This window comes from Notamacropus eugenii, chromosome 1, assembly GCF_028372415.1.
Source record: "Notamacropus eugenii isolate mMacEug1 chromosome 1, mMacEug1.pri_v2, whole genome shotgun sequence".
Classification (NCBI taxonomy): Eukaryota; Metazoa; Chordata; class Mammalia; order Diprotodontia; family Macropodidae; genus Notamacropus; species Notamacropus eugenii.
This window is the reverse complement of record NC_092872.1, coordinates 324,701,866-324,714,133: the sequence shown is the minus strand read 5'-3', so window position 1 is coordinate 324,714,133 and position 12,268 is coordinate 324,701,866.

Here is a 12,268-nt window from a genome sequence, read left to right as displayed (position 1 = left end):
AGTTATATCCTTACTAAATAACCTTCATATGCTATAGCTAAGTAAGCCTCATTTTGTTAATTTCTAGAAGATCCATGAGTATCTCATTCTGATCTCAAACCTAAAGCATAAGACCTACCCAAGTCAAGTCTGATCTATAGCAGTCACTAAGATCCAATATTATCTTTCCTACCACTATAACCTAAGAACCATGGGCCTTGCCATCTGCCTAGATTGTTGGGTGTTTTCATCAGTCCAGAAGCTGAATTCTTACGTGTTGCCTTCTCTGATTAGAATGTGAGCCGTTTGAAAATAGGGACTGTCTCACTTTACTATTTGTATTCCCAACATTTAGCATATAGCAAGACCTTAATAAATGCTTTTCATTCCATCTAGCCCTAATAAATTTAATCAATTACAAACTTTAACAGGCAAGACAGGGTGACTTAATAGTGAGATCATAGAGCAGAAGTCAGCAAACTATAGGCAACAGACCAAATTTGAGTCCCAATTTGGTTTTGTATAGTCCAAGAATGGTTTTTGTATTTTAAAATAAAGTTTTATTGCAACACAACCACATTCATTTATGTATTGTTCATGGGTGATTCTGTGATACAATGGGGGATATAAATAGTTGCACTCTCACCACTTTGAACTTCTGTTTAGTACACTACAGTCACAGTGATACAGTTATAACTCAATAGTGTTTCATGTGCCATGCATATTTCCACACCACAACATTTTATTTTGTCACTAATGGATATCCATCAAGTCAAAACAAGAAAAAAAAAAAGCTTTATCATGTCTTTTTTGAGCTCAGAGTTAAAATTGTAATTTCTCCAAGAACCACCCTCAACCACTTTTATTGAACACAGTGGTTTTGGAAATTGAAAATGATTCTTAATGAATTCAACCTAAAATTACAAAGCAAAACAGTGCTTATATGCAAAACTGAAACTTCAATAAAGTCAATTAGAATACAATTAATACTATTTGAATCTCTGTCAAAAGTTACAAGAAGAAGCAAAATCTCCATTCACATACAAATTTGCAGAGAATATATTTTCCAAATTCAAACTATACTTCGAGCAGCATTTCTCAACCCTTGATGCAAATGAAAAAGAAATTTCCATGTTTCAAAATCCATTTAACTGTGTGATTGAGGATCATCCACTAATCTTCAATAGAAAGTGACTATTCTGCAAATACGTTATTTCATGCAAATGTCACCAGAAGAATTTAAGAGAATTCTATAAATGCCTTCTAAGAAATGAATAAACCCAATTAAAATCATGTTTATGGACTGATATCAGTTCTTAGTAGGACATACTGTATTGTTAATGAATTTTTTACATAATGGGAAGATTTTCCCAATCCATTAATAGGCCCATGAGACCTGCTTGAGTCACATGGAAACCTGAGTCACATGAGTCTGTGGTGGGAGGAGCTGAGAGAGAGAGAGGAAGTAGTCAGTGAGCTGTGGGCATTCATTTGTGGGAAGGTCCTAACAGGGAAAAGTGTGGGGATGGTGGTACCCCCTGCATTGTTATTATATATAGATTTATTTGTTGCTATGATGGATTTTACTTTCTGATATTGAGACTTGATTTTCTGATGTTTAAATAAATATTTTGGTTTTGTCTTCCATATGGAGAGTTCGTTATATTTTGTGATTCAGAATTACCCTGGCATATTCATAGCCGCTATAGGTGCTATGAATATCTCATTGGTGATACATCTACCTATGTGAAAAAGAATTTTTGAAGATGAAATACATAAAATCTGGTTACAGATCAGCATTAATAGATTAACACTGAAATCAATATTGATGATAGAGAACACTAACTTAGAAACTCAATTAAGTTAGATGATGCCCCCTCGACCCCAAAATAATTCCTTTCTTCTCATTAATAGACTTGTATTACAAAGGAAATTGTATACAATTATTATTATATTTAAATTTTGTCTAAAATTTGTGGTAATTTTGTTTTCTCTCTTGTTATATAAGTACCTATATAATATATTCAATTTTGCCACTTGGCCAAAAAGCCTAAAATATTTGCTTACATGATCTTTTACAGAAAAAATGTGCTAACCCCTTGTGACTATAACCATAACCACTCTATAAGCATTGAAGTGATATCCATCAACCACTGCAGTATACATATAGAGAAAATGGATGACAGATCACCTAACCAATTATTTTTAAGCCAAACAAAAGAAGGTTACCCTAAGAAGTAGAGAACAATATTTTAATAGTATACAGTGACATATTTGTAAGTAGTATGTCAGAGCTATGAAACCCTGAGAAAATAAAGTAGCAGAGAGATGAGCTTGGCATTTCACAATCCAGAATTTCTATTCCAACCAAGTTTAAGAGGTAGAAAGTCCAAAACAACAGATTTTCCCAAAAACCATTGCTATAAGTGAAAGTAGTATTTATGAATACATACTGTGGAAAGGAGTGTTATTTGTACATAAATCATCTGAAACCTTCAGGTATCAGTGACCTTCACTGGAGAATTTCATAGCTGGAAGGTCATAAAGTTAAACCTATACCTTTAAACAACCTTTATAAGTAGTCATTCAGCTGGCTTCACTGGATGTCTTCTAGTGAAGGAAGATCCATTATCTCTTGAAGTAGCCTACTCCTCTTTTGGTAGCTCTGTTAGGAAGTACTTCTTTACTTTAAACCTAAATCTATTTCTCTGCAACTTTCAGTCTTTTCTCTTATTCTGTCCTCTAGGAACAAAAAATACATACCTACTCCCTCTTTTATATGACTGCCTTTCAAATTCTTGAAGAGAGCTGTAATATATTCCCTCACTTCAATAAGTCTTTACCTTTCTAGGCTAAAAATCTTTCATTCCTTTAGTCAAATTTCAAGATCCCTCATCATTCTCCATACCTCCCTCCAGATAGGTATCCAGAACTGAACAATGCTCCAGATGTGATCTGACAGGTAAGAAAACAGCAAGGCCAAGTCACTTGTGTTCTGGATGCTAGGCTGATCTTAATGAAAGCTAAGATCACTTCATATTAGTTCTTCTGACATGTCTACTAAAACTTCCTGATATTTTTCACATATATTTGCCATCTAGTCATACATCGTTGATCTTGTTTTTGTAAAGTTCTTAAAAAAAAAAAACCTGTACCATAAGAGTTTTCATGTATCCCTGGAAAGAGTACAGTGATTTAATTGCACAATGTCCCAACTCTACCAGTTCAATCAAGCCCCATTCAGTCTTACTCTCAAAGTGATTTACATAGACCTGGGGAATCATGAGAGTTAAAGGAATCTCCTTTTCTGCTCCTTTGCAGTTTTGCAAAGGTTCTCATCTAATTGTACAACAGGAATTTAAAGGAATTTTTGGACCATAACGCAAATCAGCTTGAACTGAGAAAGTACAAATAGTAGCAATAGAAAAAGTGGTTGAAAAAATAAATTTGAATGCCTCTTATTAGGTGGCTGGATATAGTTGATTTGGGTCTGGATTCACAAGAGAGTTGTGAGGGAAAAGAACTGCTGCCTTCTGCTAGGTGAAAAAATAGTGAGGCCACATAGCTATTGAAAACCAGCAGATGGTAGCAGAGAGCAGATAAATGAAGATGTCTACTTATTGTTTCATGGCATCATCGAAGAACTTTTAGGGGACAAGATTCAGTGTTAGAAAGGACTCTGCCTTTGACTCAGAAATATCGCTTCTAGGACGGTATCCCAAAGAGATCATAAAAATGGGAAAGGGACCCACATGTACAGAAATATTTATAGCAGCTCTTTTTGTGGTGGCCAAAAACTAGAAATCAGGGGGATGCCCATCAATTGGGGAATGGCTGAACAAGTTGTGGTATATAAATGTAACTGAATACTATTGTACTATAAGAAATGATGAACAGGAAGACAGAGAGACCTGGAAGGATTTATATGAACTGATGCTGAGTGAAAGGAGCAGAACCAGGAGAACTTTGTACACAGTAACAACCACAGTGTGCAAGGAATTTTTCTGGTAGACTTAGTCCTTCATAGCAATGCAAGGACCTAAAAAATTCCCAATGGACTCGAGGTAAAACACCTTCCACATCCAGAGAAAGACCTATGGAATAGGATCACAGAATGAAGCAAACCATTTTCTCTTATGTTATGTTTTGTTTTGTTTTATGGTTTCTCCCATTCATTTTAATTCTTCTATGTAACATGTCTAAAGTGAGAATGTATTTAAAAAGAATGTATGTGTAGAACCTATATAAGATTGCATGCCGTCTTGGGGAGGGAGTGGGGGGGATGAGAGGGGAAGAAAGAGAAAAACCTAAGATATATCGATGTGAGTGTAGAAAACTGGAAACAAATAAAATAATTAAAAAAGAAAAAAGAGAAGGACTCTAATAAAAATACTGCCTTAGAGGAATCAGTGGTTCTGGTTATACATATTCCCTTAGGAGTATGTGTTCTCTATATGTGCTTCTCCAGGCATATTCCCCAGCCATAGCTATTCCCTGTTTATACATGTTTCCTACACACAAATTTTCTTAATAGGTATAGCATCTCTCTCACTGGTTTGGTAACTTTTGGGAAAGAGTGTCCCTGTGTAATGTGGTCCAGTGAGGAAGATAATCTCTTATGGGCCTCTAAGTAAGGAAGGGCCTCAGACTCTCTCTCATCTGGAACTGGCATAAAGGTGGGAATGCATGGCCTGCTGTTGCTGACGGAGGTAATGCTAAAGATTGACTAAAACACAGATCATCAGTGGACTAACTTGCATGGTCAAGATGCCAGGTCCTAAAAGTGAGGATTGATTCTGTTCATTGGTCATGCTATATTTGGGGCACAGATAGAGTGTCATGAAAACCTGAGTTCAAATCCAACTTCAAATAAGCCGCGTGATCCTGGGCATGTCACTTAATTTCTATTTGCCTCAATTTCCTCATTTGTAAAATAGAGATAATAATAGCCTCCCAGGTTTGTTGTGATCAGATAATAATTACAAAACACTTTAGCACAGTGTCTGGAACATAGTAAACCCAGTATAAATGTTACCTATTAGCTATTATTATTTGGAAGCATATTTGGTAGAAGTGAATGCTTTGTAGCAATTGCTTTAAATTTGAACCCTTTGTCCCCAGAGACCACAGTGGCATAGTAAAGAATTTGCTGCTGGCTATTGAGGTGAATGATTTATACTTCTGTTCTTTCTCTATCTTCACAGTAATTTTTTTTGGTAAAAGTTATTTGATGTTAATTGGTTAAATGAAACTGGGGCAAAAACCACTGGAATCTATCAACGATATAACAGAAATACTAACAGTAACTTTGAATTGATTTTAGGAAGAATAAACCAGGGAACTTGGGGTGAGAGCATTAGAAAGATACTTTCTACCCTTTGGGATTAGCCCCTAGAATCCCAAAGGGAAGATGTAGCTAACAAGTTTCTTTGGGACATGACTTGTCAATGTGAGTGGGAGTTGGGATAAGATACTCTATAGTCTATAAAGACTACAGTTGTACATATTAGGGAGCAGGAGACACAGAATATTTCATTTTACTTAATTGGGGAAATTTAACAATGGCTACTGGATTGGAAAAGACAAGTTTACATCCCAATGCCAAGGAATGTTCAAATTACCAAACAAATGCATTCATTTCACATGCCAGAAAAATTATGCTTAAAATTCTAAAAGCTAGGCTTCTGCAATTATTGTTGTTGTTTGTCCTTTATTCTTGAAGGGAAGGGAAGGGAAGAAATGGGAAGAGGAGAGAAAAAGAGGAAGGAAGGTGTGTTGTCCAACTGGAAATAGCCAGTTGGGTCCCAGTGAGGCAGTTCCTAGTACTTACTCACAGGTTGTTTGTTCTTCTTTCTCAAAGAGGACCATGACATCAGGAAGGTGATGCCATGACTTATAAATGAATTTGATTTAAGAGAGGGAAGTTTGTGTAAAGTCACTGGCCTCACTTTCTTCTCCATGGCCATCTTGGTTCAGGGGCATATATAAATCGGGATGACTGGAGAGAGCCCTGAATGCAGTGGGAACACCTGGCCTTTTCCAGGTGTCAGCAGCATGAACTGAGAATTACTAAAATGAGACCTTTGCTTCTTCGAAATAGGATCTAGAAACCAAATCATCAACATTTACTGGATTATGGAGAAAGGAAGGTAGTTTCAGAAAAACATCTACTTCTGTTTCATTGACTACACTAAAGCCTTTGACTATGTGGATCACAACAAAATGTGACAAGTCCTCAAAGAGATGGGATCAGTCAAGAAACAACAGTTAGAACCAAACATGAAATGATTGATTTAAGATTGGAAAAGGAGTACAACAAGGCTATATATTGTCACCTAGTTTATTTAACTTATGTTCAAAATACATCATGCAAAAATGCCAGACTGGATGAAACAAAAGCTAGAATTAAGGCTGTCAGTAGAAATATCAACACTCTCTATACAGTTGATACAAGTCTAATGGCAGAAAGTGAAGAAGAATTAAGAAAACTCTCAATGAAGTGGAAAGTATAAAAGCTGGCTTGAAGATTAACATTTTTAAAAAGCCCACTAAGATCTTAGTAACTTGGTCTCATCATTTCCTGGCAAATAGAGAGAGAAGAAATGGAAGCAGTCAGATTTTATATTCTTGGACTCAAAGATCATTGCAGGCAGCAAATGCAGCCATAAAAAGTAAAGACTCATTATTTGAAAGGAAAATTATTGAGGCAGCTAGGTGGTGCAGTGGATAGAGCAACAGCTATGAAGTCAGGAGGACCTGAATTCAAATGTGGTCTGGCACTTGACGCTTACCAGCTGTGTGACACTGGGCAAATCACTTAATTGTAATTGCCTCAAAAAAAAAAAGCTATGCTAAGTGTGGATAGCTTGCTAAAAAGCAGACATCACTTTGCCATTAAATGTCTGGATAGCCAAAGCTATGGTTTTTCCAGTAGCAATATAGGGCTGTGAGACTTGGGCTATAGGGAAAGCTGAGTGCCACAGAATAGACACTTTTAAATTGTAGTGCTGGAGAAGATTTTTAAGAGTTCCTAGGACAACAAGGAGATCAAATCAGTCATTACTTAAATTAATTCAGACTGTTCATTGGAAAGTCAAATACTGAAGTTGAAGCTTAAATACCTTGGCCACATAATAAGAAGACAGGATTCCTTGGGAAAGATTAAAGACAAAAGAAAAAGAGGATGGCAGAATATGAGATGGATAGTGTCATGGAAACAATGAATATTCAAGACTTCAAGAAATGGTGGAGAACAGAAGGCATGCTATGGTCCATGGTATTATGACGGGTCAGACATGACTGAATGACTGAACAACAAAAATTTTTCTATGTTTTTAATTAAATGTCTTTTGCCTTGAATTGTGTCTTCCAGTTTTCTGGTAAAAAGAATATGTTAGCGGGGACTCATGAGCCATGGCTTTGGATGCTAACCAAAACTAGATTATCTTTCAGTAAACCCACATGAAAGGGAGGTAAGGCCAAGGTGCTATAGCCCTATTTAATTTCAACAATCTATTCAAATCACTGTTCTAACTTGTCACCATACTTTTTGATACAGAACATGCTATCTAAAAATTTATTCAAGTCATTGATTAACAATATACAATAGCACAGGACCAATCATAGATTCTTGGGATATCTCCTACACACACACCCCCCAAAATGACATCCCATTATTAGTTTCTGCTCTTTGTATTTGGTGAGTTCTGAATTCAGCCAACTGTAATATTGCTTAGGCCCATACCTATCCATCTTGTCACAAGGACTTTATAAGAAGTTTTTTTTTTAATCAAATATTTGCTTGTCCGGCTCTTTCTTTACTCTCCATATTTCTAACAACTCTAAGGGCCAGAGAAAAATAAGTAGAAAGGTGAATTCTCAGGACATTTAATGTAAAAAAAAGTAACATAATGTAAAAAAATCTGTCTAAGATGGATGAATGATTATGCCATATAAATAAAATGGAATGTTATTGTATTATAAGAAATGATGGAAAGAATATGTTCAGAGAAACCTAGGAAGACTTGTAAAGTGAGCAAAACCATAAGAAGTATTTGTACAAAAACCATAACACTATAAAGAAAGCAACTTTGAAAGACTGAAGAATTCTAATCACTACAGCCATCCATGACTCTAGAAGACCTGTAATGAAGTATGCTGCTCACTTCTTGACAGAAAGATGATAGACTTGAGAAACATAATAAAATATACATTTTTAGACATGACTAATATCTGGATTTGTTTTGCTTGACTCTGCTTATTTTATCATAATGCAGGGTTTTTTAAAAATTTGGGATATTGGAAAGGAAAAGGTGAATGATAATGCCCTTCCTCCAAAAAAATAAGGCAGAAGAGTGACATTGTTTTACATATTTTTGAAAACTAAAAAAAATGTTTTGTTTAATAGAAGGTAATTGGATTCTCATCTGCTTCTGCATTCTGTTGTAATATGTTGTTTTGGTTGAAAGTACATGAAGAAAATCTAGCTTCACCCAGACATATAACTGGAAAAGAATGAGGGTATTTTAATAGGTAAATAATGTCCTAAGAATAGTTTTGACCTTGTGGATCTCCTGAGAGCATCTCAAGACTATACTTAAGACTACATGGACTAGGGGACTAGTAAGATTCTATAGTCTGATTAAAAACTCAAATGGCAAAAGAGATCCAAAAAGTCAATGAGGAGAAGAATGCCCTAAAAAGCAGAATTGGCCAGATGGGAAAGGTGATCCAAAAGCTCACTAAAGAAAATAATTCCTTAAAGATTAGAATGGAGCAGATGGAAGCTAATGACTTTATGAAAAATCAAGAAATTATAAAACAAAACCAAAGGAATGGAAAAATAGCAGACAATGTGAAATATCTCATTGGGAAAACAACTAGATACTGGAAAATAGATCTAGGAGAGACAATTTAAAAATTATGGGATTACCTGAAAGCCATGATTGAAAAAAGAGTACATGGATTACACTTTGAGAAACTTTGGTCTATGATATTGTGCTGATTACATTGTAGCCTCAACATTGCAGAGCCTCTGAAATGAGATCCACCATCAATAGGAAACAGGAAGAAAAATGCTGATAAGCATTTGGAAGAATAGACTATAATGCTTGTCCATAAGTACATAAACCATGGATAAACATGGTGCATGGACAATTAATTGGTCCCAAAAGCCAACCTAAGGAAGCAAGTGGGGGTAGCTTGCATCTGGGAAATTGTATAATAGCCAAGATCTTCACCCAAATGAAGACCTTTTTTTCCTTTTCAATTCTATATTCTTCTGGTCATACTAAATGACTGTGAATCATGGAATTCCATGATTTTTTTAAAAATAATTTTTATTTTTTGTTTTTCTGATCTTTACAAACTTTACAAAACTTTACAAATCAATTAATTAGAACATTTCTGTATACTGTGAAGAATAAACAAGAGAAAATTACATATTAAACTTAAAATTTATTATGAACAGCTTTTGCTTTCTTTAAAGCATTCAACTTATTAGTTTGTACATTGCCTACCTCATCTATATCTCCTTCTAAATTTCCTCCTGTTCTCTCTGTACAATAAAAACAAAACAAAACAAAACAAAAACCCCAACAAACTTCAGTCATCTTTTCTGCCTTATTTTTTTGTTTGAAAAATATAGCTATTTTTTAACGTTATTTCTATATACATGTATGGGTTCATTATTATCATTTTGAAATGAATAAGTATTTTAAATGTCATCAGTTTTAATTTCTAATATGGTAAATATCAATAGATATAACCCACATAAACAAAAGCTCTTTGAGGTCTTCAATAATTTTTGAAATTTTAAAGTAGTCCTGAGACCAAAAAAAGTTTAAGAACCATTGTCATTGACAAGTAGCAACTGGAGGACCTCATCACATCAAGAGGACATCCCTCTTCCATTTGAACTCTGTCCTGGACATCCTGCATGACAGGAGCAAACTGAACCTGGTCTATTACCAATGATCTCCTAATAGTCATAGATCTCTCTGCAGCATTTAACCCTCTCTCTCCTTCTCTATATTGTCTCCTCACTAGATTTTCATGATACTGCTTTCTTAGTTCTCTTATCTGACTGGTTATTCCTTCTCAGTATATATAGACATTATAGACATTGATTAGATACATAAATTAAATATACATATATTTGTGTGTATATATGTGTATATATATATATATATATATATATATATATATATAAAAATATATGTTATCTCCATAGAGATGAACATTGAATCCATGGAAACTGATGAAATCCATGAGAGACAGAGGAAAGAAAAGAAATGAGAGACAGAATAGAACTTTTGTGGACATCCATGTTGAGAGTAGGAAATGGATAATGATACAGCAAGAGAGATGGTTATGTGTGTGTGTGTGTGTGTGTGTGTATACACACACATGTGTATGTCTAGTAGAGTGGACATATATATATATCACATAACTCATTCTTTCTCTCAAAACCTTCCCCTTATTTTAATATTCCTATTTCTGCCAAGGACATTATTCTTCCAATCAATTCATAGCAACTATCTACTCTTAATTTTTCTTTACTCCCTAGTTCTAGTCAGTTGACAAATTTTAACATTTACAATAACAAGTCATAACATTTCTTATATCTATTACTTTCTCTTTACTCATATGGTCACTACCCTGTTTCAGCCATTCATCATCTCTCTCACATGGACTATTGCAATAGTCTACTAATTGGTCTCTGGGCTTCAAGTCTTCCCCTCTCATCTATATATGTGCAAAATTTATATTCCTGAATATAAACTAGATCATATCACTACAGTGGCTCCTTCTTGTTCTGGGATAAAATACACAATTCTATTTGGTTTCTAAAGTCCTTCAAAAGTTGATTGCAGTCTACCTGTTAAGGCTTGCTACACATTACTTCCCTTCACACACTACATTTCAGTCAAACAGGCCTCCTTGGTGTTCCTCATATAGTCCTCCATGTCTTTGCCAGGTTGTCTCTCTTGCATGGACATGATTTACCTCTGCCTCTTAAAATTTCTAGATTACTTTAAATCTCAGCTCAAGTGCCACCTCCTATACAAGACGTATAGGTCAATAAAAGGGCCCACATGGATACTGAATTCATAATCTTCCATCCCTCCATGGTTTTCTCTTTGTACCCACCCCTGACTGGTCTGAATAGGACAGACTTGGATAGGGTATAAGGCCCCGAATTCCCTGGTGCTAAATCTCCCTATGCACTTTTACTAGCATCCCCATAGGCTACCCATCATTTGCTTTCTTTTTCAACCTCATGTTTTAGAAACCCAACTCAAAGATCCCTCTGGGAGAGAGTATTGTTGCTCTATGCTCACTTATTAGGGTGGCAAGTTTTGTGAGGCCTCCCACCCATTCCCAGAGTGACTGTTTGCACTAACAGCAGGATTTACCCAAGATACAACTATCCTAGCCTTCTGCTTAAGTTTTGCCATTTTGATCAGCTCACACCTGTATGCTTGTATGGTGGAAAAGACCCATAGCTAAACTCTAAAATCATTTGAGTGGTACTTTATTCAAAAGATGGGATCTAAGTGCCCCTGACACAGGCTGGCTATAGGGTGTGGTAGGCTGGGGGAAGGGGAGGAGAAGGAAGGAGAATGCCACATAACTACAATCTATCAGATCCATTTCCTTTATTTTTGCATCTCCTCTCTCACAAATTCCCACTGAGGAGTTAGCTGCAATATGAAATCATCTTTATTAATCTAGAAGGAAATAATTCCCCATCTCAATCATGTAAAAAGGTACAAAGGCATTCCACATCTGGAGACTTTAATAAATTTAGCTGAGTTCCCCCAGACTATGGAAGTCAGTTGCTATAAGCAGTTCAACACTGGCTCCTCTAGGTCATGCCCTCAGAATCCATTGCTCTAGGGGCTCTTTAGGTTCCTGTGTGTACTTCTATTGAGAAGATGACCCAACATCTACTTTCTCAGGGCAGTAAATTACCTTCCTCTTGGAAATTGTAACTGGATCATTGATAGCTCCCAAATCTTTACCTCATATCTGCTCTGATTTTCCTGTCTTATGTCTCAGATCTCAGCAAGAACCTGAAGCTCTGAGTCAGAGATCATAACGTGGGCTCTTGGCTGAGGCCCATTAGTCCCCAGCCTATTCAAAAGAGATGCCTTCACATGCATGGCTACTAGTTCCATTAGCTGCCCTTTGACTTTCATTGCACAGTACCTCTAAACTGAAAACTCAGTCTTTAGCTGCTAAATATGCTGGTCCAACTTATTTTCAGTCTTATGCTGGCAAGCCA